The sequence below is a fragment of the Phalacrocorax aristotelis genome, chromosome W (genome assembly GCF_949628215.1).
Source record: "Phalacrocorax aristotelis chromosome W, bGulAri2.1, whole genome shotgun sequence".
Lineage (NCBI taxonomy): Eukaryota > Metazoa > Chordata > Aves > Suliformes > Phalacrocoracidae > Phalacrocorax > Phalacrocorax aristotelis.
In genome coordinates, this window is record NC_134310.1 from 18,191,214 (window position 1) to 18,203,500 (window position 12,287).

The 12,287-nt window shown below is 44.1% G+C and overlaps 1 protein-coding gene across 1 annotated transcript in view; it reads left to right on the top strand.

Annotated features, from left to right (window-relative positions):
* Positions 1 to 12,287, top strand: part of LOC142049628 (ubiquilin-1-like) — a 131,361-nt gene that overhangs the window by 116,142 nt on the left and 2,932 nt on the right. The window lies entirely within an intron of this gene.

A 12,287-nucleotide genomic window follows, 5' to 3' on the forward strand; every position in this document is an offset into this window, starting at 1 on the left:
CTGGAGAGCAGCTCTGTCGAAAGGGACCTGGGGGTCCTGGTGGACAGGAAGCTCAACATGAGCGAACAGTGTGCTGCTGCGGCCAAGAAGGCCAACAGGATGCTGGGTTGCATCAAAAAGGGCATCGCCAGCAGAGATAAAGCCGTCACCATCCCGCTCTACTCAGCGCTTGTCAGGCCACACCTGGAGTACTGTGTCCCGTTCTGGTCCCCGCTATACAACAAGGATGTGGACAGGCTGGAAGGGATCCAGAGAAGGGCCACCAAGATGATCAAAGGACTGGGAAGCCTGCCATATGAGGATAGGCTGAGAGAACTGGGTTTGTTCAGCCTTGAGAAAAGAAGGCTCAGAGGGGAGCTCATCACCATGTACCAGTACTTAAGGGGTAGCTACAAAGAAGATGGAGACCCCCTTTTTACAAGGAGTCACCTGGAGAGGACAAGGGGGAATGGACACAAGTTGCTCTTGGGGAGATTCCGATTGGACACCAGAGGGAAATTTTTCACAGCGAGGACAGTCAACCATTGGAATAATCTCCCCAGGGAAGTGGTTGACTCAGCCACATTGGACACCTTCAAGGGTCGCCTGGACAGGGTGCCGGGCCATCTTGTCTAGACTGTGCTCTTCCCAGAAAGGTTGGACTAGATGATCCCTGAAGGGCCCTTTTAACCCATGATTCTGTGATATTGTAGGTGGTCGGGAGGTCCACCTTGTTCCAATGCATTATAGATCAGTCCATGGCAAATGGTAGGGCAGTGTTTCCACCCCTGGGGCAGTCGATTCCAGGTGTACTGGACCCCCCTCCAAGTGAAAGCAAACTGTGGCCTGCACTCTGCTGCCAGAGAGATTGAGAAGAATGCATTAGCAATATCAATTGTGGCATACCACTTGGCTGCCTTTGACTCCAGTTCATACTGAAGTTCTAGCATGTCTGGCAAAGCAGCTCTCAAGGGTGGAGTAACTTCGTTTAGGCCACGATAGTCTACTGTTAGTCTCCACTCTCCATTAGACTTCCGCACTGGCCATATGGGACTGTTAAAGGGTGAGTGGGTCTTCCTGATGACTCCTTGGCTCTCCAGTCGACGAATGAGCCCATGGATGGAGATCAGAGAGTCTCTGTTGGTGCGATATTGCCGCCGGTGCACTGTTGTGGTGGCCATCGACACCTGTTGTTCTTTGACCTTCAGCAACCCCACCACAGAAGGGTCCTTCGAGAGGCCAGGCAAGGTAGACAGCTGTTTAATTTCCTCCGTCTCCAAGGCAGCTACACCAAAAGCCCACCTGTACCCTTTTGGGTCCTTGAAATACCCTCTCCTGAGGTAGTCTATGCCAAGGATGCACGGAGCCTCTGGGCCAGTCACAATGGGGTGCTTTTGCCACTCATTCCCGGTTAGGCTCACTTTGGCCTCCAATACAGGTAGCTCCTGGGATCCCCCTGTCACTCCAGCATTACTGATGGGTTCTGCCCCTATATAGTTTGATGGCATTAGGGTGCACTGTGCACCAGTGTCCACTAAAGCTTTATACTCCTGTGGGTCGGACGTGCCAGGCCATCGGATCCACACAGTCCAGTAAACCCGGTTATCCCTTTCCTCCACCTGGCTGGAGGCAGGGCCCCTCTAGTCCTGGTCATAGTATTCATCACTCACTTCTTGTAAATACTAATCACAAGTGTCTCTATTAAGCTTAGAAATAAAATCAGCACTTCTACTCCTTTTTCTGGGGACTTGCTCACTGGAAATTGGAGCAGTAGCTTTCCTGGAAGAACCTCCCTGAGTGATTGTTTTCCCTTTCAGTTCTTGTACCTGTGCTTCTAGTGTCAAGGTAGGTTTTTCCATCCCACTTACTCATGTCTTCTCTGTGGTCACGCAGGTAAAAGCATAGGGTGCCCTGTCGTGTGTATCTTCTCTCTTGAGCAAAGGGATGCTTACTCCGAATGGCTGACATACTGGTCCATACTGGTGGGGAGTAGAACATATCCTGTTCGAGCTGTTGAACCTTCTGGGAAAGTTTCTCTACAGCTGAGACGAGTGAGGAAGAGAGATTTGCTTCGTACTCCTGGAGTTTATCAATCAACTCCACCACTGTTGGTGCCTTGTCATCTTTCCAGGACATTACTGCCAATGAGTTCCCCTGCATCGATGGTGCGCTCCGTACAAACTTCCGCCACATGGGTCGTGTGCACTCGGCTTCATCTGGATCTTTGGATGACCGTTGATTGTCCAGGTCACCATAAATCACCTCAAGCACGGCTAGTTCCCTTAGGTACTGGATACCTTTCTCCATGGTCATCCATTTTCCTAGGTGAAATACAATATCTTCCTTGAAGGGGTACCTTTCTCTCACAGCTGACAGGAGTCACCTCCAGAGGCTGAGGGCTTGTTTCCCTTTTCCAATTACTTTGTCAACACCCCCTTCCCCAGAAAGGGATCCCAGTTGTTTGGCTTCTTTTCCTTCTAATTCCAGGCTACTGGCCCCATTATCCCAGCATCAGAGCAGCCAGGTGACAATGTGCTCACCTGAAGGACGGCTGAAATGTTTTTGCATATCCTGCAACTCACTCAAGGATAGGGATCAGGTAGTTTCCGTTTCTGGTATGAGTTCTTCCTCTTCTTCCTCCTCTCCTCGTGAGGCCCTGCTCTTCCATCATCTCTTTCTAAACTAGTTGCCTTTCTCTTCCAAGATTTCTTCTTCTGTATATGGGTGACTGATACTGGCACGGGTTGATCCTCTGATTCAGCTGCTACGCTTGTCACCGGGATTGGTGAAGCCACAGCATCTGTCGAGAGGGTTTGAGTGGCCACAGTGCTTCTCGCTTTCCTTGTCTTTGTCCTTTTAAATCCAGAGGCCTTCTCTTCCCCTTGGGGGTACTGAATAGTGTTAAACAGGGCTCCATAAGTATGGGCCAGGCCCCAGCACATTGCAGTGATTTGTATCTCTCTGGAATTGCCAGGGTGACAACATACATCCTCCAAATATTCTACTAGTTTTTTAGGATTCTGCACTTGTTCAGGGGTGAAGTCCCACAACACTGGGGGTGCCCACCGTCTTAGGCATTTGCCCATACTATCCCACATGTTCTGTCACTCATAACTATCGAGCCTTGGGGCAGATCTCTGGATGATATTCTTAAATTGCTTATTAACCTTAGACAGAGCTGAAACCGTCTGCCAAAGCAATACCACCAGATGTGTCTTGACTACGCAAGGCTGTTCAAGATACTGAAAAGTTGTAATGAAGGAGGAGGCATTATAGAAGATGGTAGCTAAGGTGCCATTCTGTATTTCCTCCATAAAAAAACCTTCAGAGGTGGCGGTATAATTGCTAATTGTCTCCATGAGGTGGTACCCAACATACAGTAACGGCTTCAATATAAACTTCAAACACCAAATAAAACTCAAGGCCAATGTTTTAGAAACAGCTCTCCCAGGCAGAATATCACTAATCACTCCAGAGCACATCAGACCACAAAACCCAACACCAGTCTTTAACAGACACAGCAAATACAATAGCATGGTGCAGATCCGAAAAACTAATACTGAGAACAGATTTTATGCTGTGACCAGCAACTGTTATTGTCTCAACTCTTTCAGCCCCATGTTGGGCGCCAAAAAGGACTGTTGTGGTTCAGCCCCAATCAGCAACTAAACAGACATATCCAGTCACACTTACAGTTTATCTGGTCCCGTTCCCTGTTATTAATAGCAGCTAATAGCAAATGCCTCAAAGAAAAATCAATTACTTATAAACAGAAAAATATGGATGTCGTGGTTCTGCCTCAGTCAGCAACTAAACATCATGCAGCCCCTCGCTCACTGCCCCCACCCCTGAGGGATGGGGGAGAGAATCGGAAGAGCCAAAGCAAAAAAAAAAAAGAAAACTTGTGAGTTGAGATAAGCACAGTTCAATAATTAGAATAAAATAATAATTATAATATTAACTATTATTATAATAACAACAATAATGATAATATAATAAAAAGGGAAAAGGGAAAAAGGGGAAAAAACCCAGAAACACACAAACGCTACAACTGCTCACCACCTGCTGACTGACACTGCTGGTCCCTGAGCCACGATTGCTGCTTCCCTCCCCCAGCCAGCCCCTCCCAGTTAACATACTGGGCATGACGTTACATGATATGGAATATCCCTTTGGCCAGTTTGAATCTGCTCTCTTAGCTGTGCCCCCTCTCCTCCCGGCTTCTTGTGCACCCGGCAGAGCATGGGAAGCTAGACATGTCCTTGACTAGTACAGGCACTACCCAGCAACAACCAAAACATCTGTGTGTTATCAACATTGTTTTCATACTAAGTCCAAAGCACAGCACTAGGCCAGCTGCAGTGAAGAAAATTGACTCTATCCCAGCTAAAACCATGATAGAAGGCAAGCATCTTCTGACTTTGTTCTTCCAATGGAATGCAAAAAAAGGCATCCTTTAAGTCCAATACTGTAAAATAGACATTTGAATCATCTATCATTGTTAACGAAGTATAAGGATTGGGTACCACTGGGTGCACATCAGTCACTCTTTGATTAATAGCTCTTAGATCTTGTGCTAAATGGTATTCTGGTGAATGTGGCTTTTTAACAGGCAAAATTGTGGTATTATATTCTGATTTACATTCTCGTAACAGTCCATAGTTTAGAAAGTTATTAATCGTAGGCTACAGACCTCCATTTTTATGGGACATTGTTTTCATCTTACCGGTTTAACTCCCTGCTTTTATTCTATTTTTACCGGTTAGACTGATTTGGCTCTTCCAGGACTCTTGGTTGCCCATACAAAAGGGGTTACGGCATCTTCTGTCTCTGAAATGGGGTTCCTTGGTTCCTCCTCCTTGTCTTCCACTGTCTCAGGTAATTCCTGTAATACATATATTTGTGCTTCCCATGCATTATTTTGTGGGATATTGACTCTTATTTTGTTTTTGTCAAAGGTTGTCTACACCCCTAATTTATTTAACAAGTCCCTTCCCATTAGAGCTATTGGGCATTCTGGCATGTATAAAAATTCATGTTCAAACATCTTGTTGCTAATTTTACATTTAATTGGTTGGAAAAAGGGTCTAACCTCCTGCTTTCCTGCTGCACCATCCACAGCCATAGAATATTTACTCATAGGTCCCTTGCAACTATTCAATACAGAGTAGGTTGCTCTTGTGGCAACAACAGAAGCACATGTACTTTCACAGGAGTAAACATGCTAACTTTAAGACCTTCTATAAGAAATAAATAAAATTAACTCTTGCTTTATATAAAAGAAATTTACATTTTTAGATTAACTTCATTGTATATGTTCTTATCATTCATTTTGAATACAGAAAGAAATTAATTAGCTGTTAAGTAAAGGTTTTGTGAATGTTTAATATCAGAGATTCTGCATTTATCGACAACAAATTGAAACTTTTACTTTGAACATAGAACAATAGAGTGAAAAGCTAGTAATGATGGAAAATTTTTACTTGAAGTTCTTGAAATCACTTATTCTAGGATGGGAAGAAACATTTAGAGAATCTGAGTGCATGAAGAGACTAACAATAGGACATTTTCACAATGTAGTCATGTATATAAATATACTTTTCAAAACAATAGTGAAGGAAAGTAACTTTAACCTGAAGCAAAAAGCAATGCAGAAGCATAGTCTTTTGGAACAGATACTTTGCAGAAAAACATAACTGAGACCAACTGTGCTGGTTTTGGTTGAGAAGGGGTTAATTCTCTTCACTGTAGTGCCTGTGGTGGTCAGGGACCTTTCCAGCTTCCCATGCTCTGCCACGTGGGTGGGAGGCTGGGAGGGGCAGGGCCACAGCTGGGGCAGCTGACCCCCAACTGGCCAATGGGATGTTCATTCCATACCATGTGATGCCATGACCAGTATATTAATGGAGGCAGTTAGCATGGGGTGGTGCAGGTTGGTATGGTGCAGTTGTGGCTTGGGGGCTGGTGGTATTGGGTCAGCGGGGGTGTGTGTGTGTGTGTGTGTGGGTGTGTGTGGGTGTGTGTGGGTGTGTGTGGGTGTGTGTGGGTGTGTGTGGGTGTGTGTGGGTGTGTGTGGGTGTGTGTGTGTGTGTGTGGGTGTGTGTGTGTGTGTGGGGGGGGGGGGCGGGGGGGGGGGTGCGGGTGCGCACGCTGTTTTGGTGGTTCATTCCCCCATCTTGGGTTTCATGCCTCTCATTGTTTTCCTTTCCATTGCATTCTTTTTTGTTGTTGTTTTATTTTAATTATTAAACTGTTCTTAACTCATGAGCGTTACCCTTCTGATTCTCTCCCCTGTCCCACCAGTGGGGGAGTGAGCGAGCATCTGTGTGAGGCTGAGTTGCTGGCTAAACCACAACACCAACATACACATATGAAGTAGTACAACACCCTGTCACATTACTACTTTTCCCTAAAGTTTAACTGCAACCTAGTAATGCTTGACAACTGTTGCTAGAGAGATCCAATTCCAAATTAAGGGACTATTTCTAACTGGGCCAGTTCTTGCCCCAGAATTTCTGTTTTACTTTCTGTCATAAAAAGTTAACCAAACTTCAATGGTAGCTTTCCTGTCCATTGCAGTCATATTTTTCCTTTAAAAGTTACTCATATAGCACCTGTCCTCTCTGTTCATTTGTAAATGTTTGTTTTTCTGATTGAGATGCCCTCGTTTTCTTTTTGTAAAGCTGGTAATTTTTATGCAAGCACTTTCAATTGTTTAGTGTTGCTGTCATTTTGGTTCCACTGAACTTTGTGTTATTTTGTAATAAGGTGACCAGAATGGCAAACATTATTCTAAGTTAGCCTTACTAATCCCTTACATCTTAAATATAAATTTGATTAAATGGTTCTAATGCCTCTATGCAGTCTAATGTTTCTGTTGTTAATTACTCAGCATGATAATTGAGCATTTATCAAGGGATACCAGATCCTTCTCATCCTCTTTATTTGTACAGAAAGTGACTTTAGTTTGATATATTTCCTTCTGCACTGACTTTTCAATTCGATCTCATGTCTAGTAAATGTCGCTGCTATCTATATTATAATTATTATTATTGCTATTAATAATTAAACTTTGGTGGCTCCCTGAGGCTTTGATCAGGGTATGGATGTTGTAAAAACATAACACCTGTCCAAAAGCACTTGTAACTGAAGACCTTATATTCCTAAAATAGTCACATTTGTACAGAATCTATACAAAGCTTATTTTTTCTACAGCAACCTAATTTCCAGTAAGAAACCAACAGCAGTCATTATTTAGACTGCATTATTTAGAACTGAAGAGTTTGGGCATCTCATTATTTAGGAAAATTTATACATTTGACTTACTGCACAGTTTAAGGGGTGCTAACATCAATGGTACTTCAGATAATTCACATTTTTAAGAAAGTAGTGTTTGCACAGGTACAAACAAGGTATAACAGCAATTGCAATTTCAAGATTCAGTGTAGAAGTGAGCAGGTATGCAGATAAAACATACCCCCATTTCCTGTCAGGAATTATTTCATTATATGAAGGCAGGAGCTGAGATTCTTCAGAAATTAAGCTTTAAAGTATATTGCATATTCCTCTGTCCACGTTATTACTCATGGGCAACTCTCCGACTCCACATGTGGGAGTGCATGTGTATCTCTAGAGGTGAGAGCACAGGGGGGTCAGCTATTGGGAACCTGGGAAGTCCTGGCCAGCTCTGTATGTGCGTGTACATACATGTGCGTGTGATGGCATGTGCCAGCAACTGGAGTAGGGCTGCAGCCTTAGGGGCTTGTATGTCCAGGTGTCAGCAACTGGATAGACTGGATTCTAGGGGCTAGCTACTGGGCAAACTAAGTGTCTGAGTCCAGCTGCTGGAGGGATATATATTCTCACTAGTGGGCTTCCATCTTGCTCAGCTAGAGAGGGGAGCAGGATGAGGCTGTTGGTGCTGTGTTCATGTGAATGCTTTGTCTGTCTGTGATCTTTGTGGCTGGACATATATATATGTAGTGCATCAATGTCTTCTGTCTGCGTGCCTGCTGGGAATACAACTTCAACTTTGCTACTGGTTGAGCCTCTCTCAGGCTGTTGGATCCAGTATGATATATGTTCTCTAACACTTTTTTCCCTGGATTAAATGAACTGTCAGAAGAAAGATACTAAATACAGACTTTACAAAGTAATACTTTGCTACAGAATACAATGATGCATCATTTTCCTTTCAGTAATTAGCTCTGCACTTCAAGATAACATAAAGTGCACTAATCTTGAAAGAAGGCAGTCAGTTTCTTGTCAGCTACTGATTATGTTTTGAACCATCAGTTAGTAATGGAGGAGACCTAAGAAACTACTTCAAGGTGCATTTCAGGCTAAATGTTTCTCCCATTCTTTTTCTAGAAATTTTATGTGAAGGAAATCTTTATTAAACTATATCTATGATTTCACCTAAAATCCAACTTCCAATATCAAATATAAAACCAGTTGTGCCCCATCCTTCCCCTATTCTCCACAGGATGGTACTGCATTGAGCACAGAGGACTGGACATCTTACTTTCTAATTATCTAAGGTCTTTATTGTGGGTTGATAAAACTGAAGAGCTGAGTCACATGCATGGTATGGGGGAAAAAACCCTAATTCCTTGGCCTAATCAGTGCCTTCCCTGTCAATAAAATGCAGATTAAAATCTGTGTAAGCATGCTGAGTAGTGCCATACTACTGACATTTCCCCTTTATCACAGTAATATTAAGACCTAACTCAGGAAATTAAAATAGTGTTGCCATGGTCTGGGTCTAGCCAAGACTGCCTCAGATTAAACTGACAGTATAAGTGATTTTTTTTATTGGTATATGTCTTTTGAGTGATATCTACACATTTACTTATCTCAGTCCTATTAGTTTGGGGAGGATTGTTCATAAAATGAACTGAAGGGGTAAACCTTTATCGTCCTTATTTATTAAAATAGCAACGTTTTCCTGGTTTTAGTTGGGATAGAGTTAATTTTCTTCACTGCAGCTGGCCTAGTGCTATACTCTGGCCTTAGTATGAAAACAATTTTGATAACACACCGATGTTTTGGTTGTTGCTGGGTAGTGCTCGTACTAGTCAAGGACTTTTCCAGCTTCCCATGCTCTGCCAGGTGCACAAGAAGCCGGGAGGGGAGGGGGCACAGCTAAGAGAGCGGATTCAAACTGACCAAAGGGATATTCCATATCATGTGATGTCATGCTCAGTATATTAACTGGGGGGAGTTGGCTGAGGGGCAGCAGTTGCTGCTCAGAGACTGGCTGGGCATTGGTCACCAGGTGGTGAGCAGTTGCATCACTTGGTTTTCCTGGGTTTTGTTCCTCTCTCTCTTTTTCTTTCTTTTTGTTGTTTTCCTTTTCACTACAATTTTAAAAATTATTATTATTATATTATAATTTCAATTAATGAACTGTTCTTATGTCAACCCATGAGTTTTCTTTCTTTTGCCTTTCCAATTCTCTCCCCCATCCCACTGGGGGGGGAGGGTGAGCAGCTGTGTGGTGCTTAGTTGCTGGCTGGGGTTAAACCACAACACAACTTTATATATAATTATCTTTGTTCAAAGGACTACTAGCAAATATTCACCTGTAAATAAAAATATGTTTAAAAGGATAATGATGGCAATAGATCCTTAAACACTGAACCTCACTGATCTTTCCTCAAGGCTTCAGTGAGATATGAGAATATCCATCACCTTTCTGGGCAGTGACACTTCTGAAACACTTCAGGTTCTTCAATACAAAATAGATATGGACTAACTGTATGTTTCGCTCATACAGTCTTTATCAGGTTTTAGAGGTGGCATTATCATTTTAAAGCAGTATAAAGAACTTTCTTCATTCCCTGGGGGGTGGTTACAGCAATGGAAGCAGAGCAACTGGCAACGCAGAGGCAAACCCATCTGGGCTGCTGCATTGTGGCAAGATATTGCTGCCCGGGTAGAGAACCTGGTTGTGAAAGTACATCATGTGGATGCTCATGTCCCCAAGAGTCAGGCCACTGAAGAACATTGAAACAACCAGCAGGTAGATCAGGCTGCCAAGATTGAAATGGCTGAGGTGGATCTGGACTGGCAACATAAGGGTGAACTATTTCTAGCTCGGTGGACCCATGACACCTCAGGCCATCAAGGGAGAGATGCAACATACAGGTGGGCTCGTGATCGAGGGGTGGACTTGACCATGGACGCTATTGCGCAGGTTATCCACAAATGTGACACATGCGCTGCAATCAGGCAGACCACGGATGGTATTGTGCTGGTTTTTGCTGAGAAATGGTTAATTCTCTTCACTGTAGCTGATAAAGTGCCAGTGGCACACTGATGCTTTAGTTGCTGTTAAGTAGCGGCTCAGTGTTGCTAAGTAGTGCCTGTAGTAGTCAGGGACCTTTCCAGCTTCCCAGGCTCTGCCACGTGGGCAAGAGGCTGGGAGGGGCGGGGCCACAGCCAAGACAGCTGACCCCAACTGGCCAATGGGATGTTCATTCCGTACCATGTGACACCATGATCAGTATATTAATGGGGGCAGTTGATGTGTTGTGGGGGGTGGTTGTGAGACTGTTAGTGTTGGATGGGCATGTGGTGAGTGGCTGCATCACATGCTGTTTGTTTTGGTTGTTCATTTCCCCCCCGCATGCCCTGGGTTTCACGTCTCTCTCATTTTTTTTCTTTCCATTGCATTATTGTTGCTGTTATTATTGTTTTATTTTAATTATTAAACTGCTCTTACCTCAACCCACGAGTTTTCTCACTTTTACCCTTCTGATTCTCTCCCCCGTCCCACTGGTGGGGGAGTGAGCAAGCGGCTGTGTGGGGCTGAGTTGCCGGCTAAACCACAACAGTGGTATATTGCCTCTTCCTTCTGGGAGTCCCTTGCCTATCGCACTGCAGATGTGCCAACCCCTGGCCCCACTCACCCCAGTGCTCTAACCACTGTGACTTGCGCCCTCACAGGTTCTTGACTTTTGTCACTCAAGTGTTTCTTGGCTTATCCTTGTCTTGGATGACAGTAGTATAGGCTAGACCTAAAGACTGGCACCTACATGTACCCACTGCTAGCCAGGCAATCAATTTTCTGTTTCGCCTGCATCCAGATAGATGCATGTTACAGCTGTGTGAGAAGTTTCATCTCTCACCCAGCTTATTAACATTTCCCAGTGAGAACCTCCTGCCTTCCCAATTCCCTCATCTTATCAATAAAGCCAAGCTCCATTACTGCATTACATTATCAAACCATTTTCATTCCTATCACAGTTCAGATCTGAAGTACAGCTACAGGGACTCTTGCCTCAGGGATTTCAGAATGGCGTCACCATGTGGTTTATTTGCTGTGATTTCCAGTTGCATGTGACGTGTTACCAGATAACACATAGAAGTTCACAAAGCAGCACAAGAGCCATAAATTTTATTAGTTTTGTTGCAGAAAATGCAGTAATACAAAGCAATCTTTTATTTTTTTATTCTTATTTTTTTTAATCTTTTGAGATTGTTCTTCCTAAGTCTGTTGGTCATTGGACACCAGCCCACCCACCCCCACCCCCCTTTATTTGCCCCTTGCAGCAAGCAATCATTTTCTGGCTAGCAGAATTATTGCAAGCTTGCCAGGTCTCTCAGCAGCATGTGAATAACTTATATCCTGTAGTGTTATTTCACAGCATGACCTTTCTTTGGGCAATGAAATTCACTTGGACTTAGAATCATAGAATCATTAAGGTTGGAAAAGACCTCTAGGATCATCAAGTCGAACCATCAACCCAACACTACCATGTGTCCTAAGCCATGCCCTGAAGTGCTGTGTCTACACATCTTTTAACTACCTCTAGGGATGGTGACTCCCCCACCCCTCTGGGCAGCCTGTTCCAATGCCTGACCACTCTTGCAGTGAAGAAATTTTCCCTAATATCCAATCTAAACCTCCCCTGATGCAACTTGAAGCCATTTCCTCTCATTCTATCGCTAATGACCTGGGAGATAGAATCATATCATATCCCATATCACAGGATCACAGAATGGTAGGGGTTGAAAGGGACCTCTGGAGATCATCTTGTCCAACCCCCCTGATTGAGCAGGCACACCCAGAGCAGGGGGCACAGGAACACATCCAGGTGGGTTTTTAATGTCTCCAGGGAAGGAGACTCCACAGCCTCTCTGGGCAGCCTGTTCCACTGCTCTGTCACCCTCACAGTAAAGAAGTTTTTTCTCATATTTAAGTGGAACCTCCTATGTTCCAACTTTTGCCCATTGCCCCTACAGTTTCTCTCCTTCCACTTTCACATGGTTGCAACTTTTCCAGCCTTGAAACTTTGGCTGCA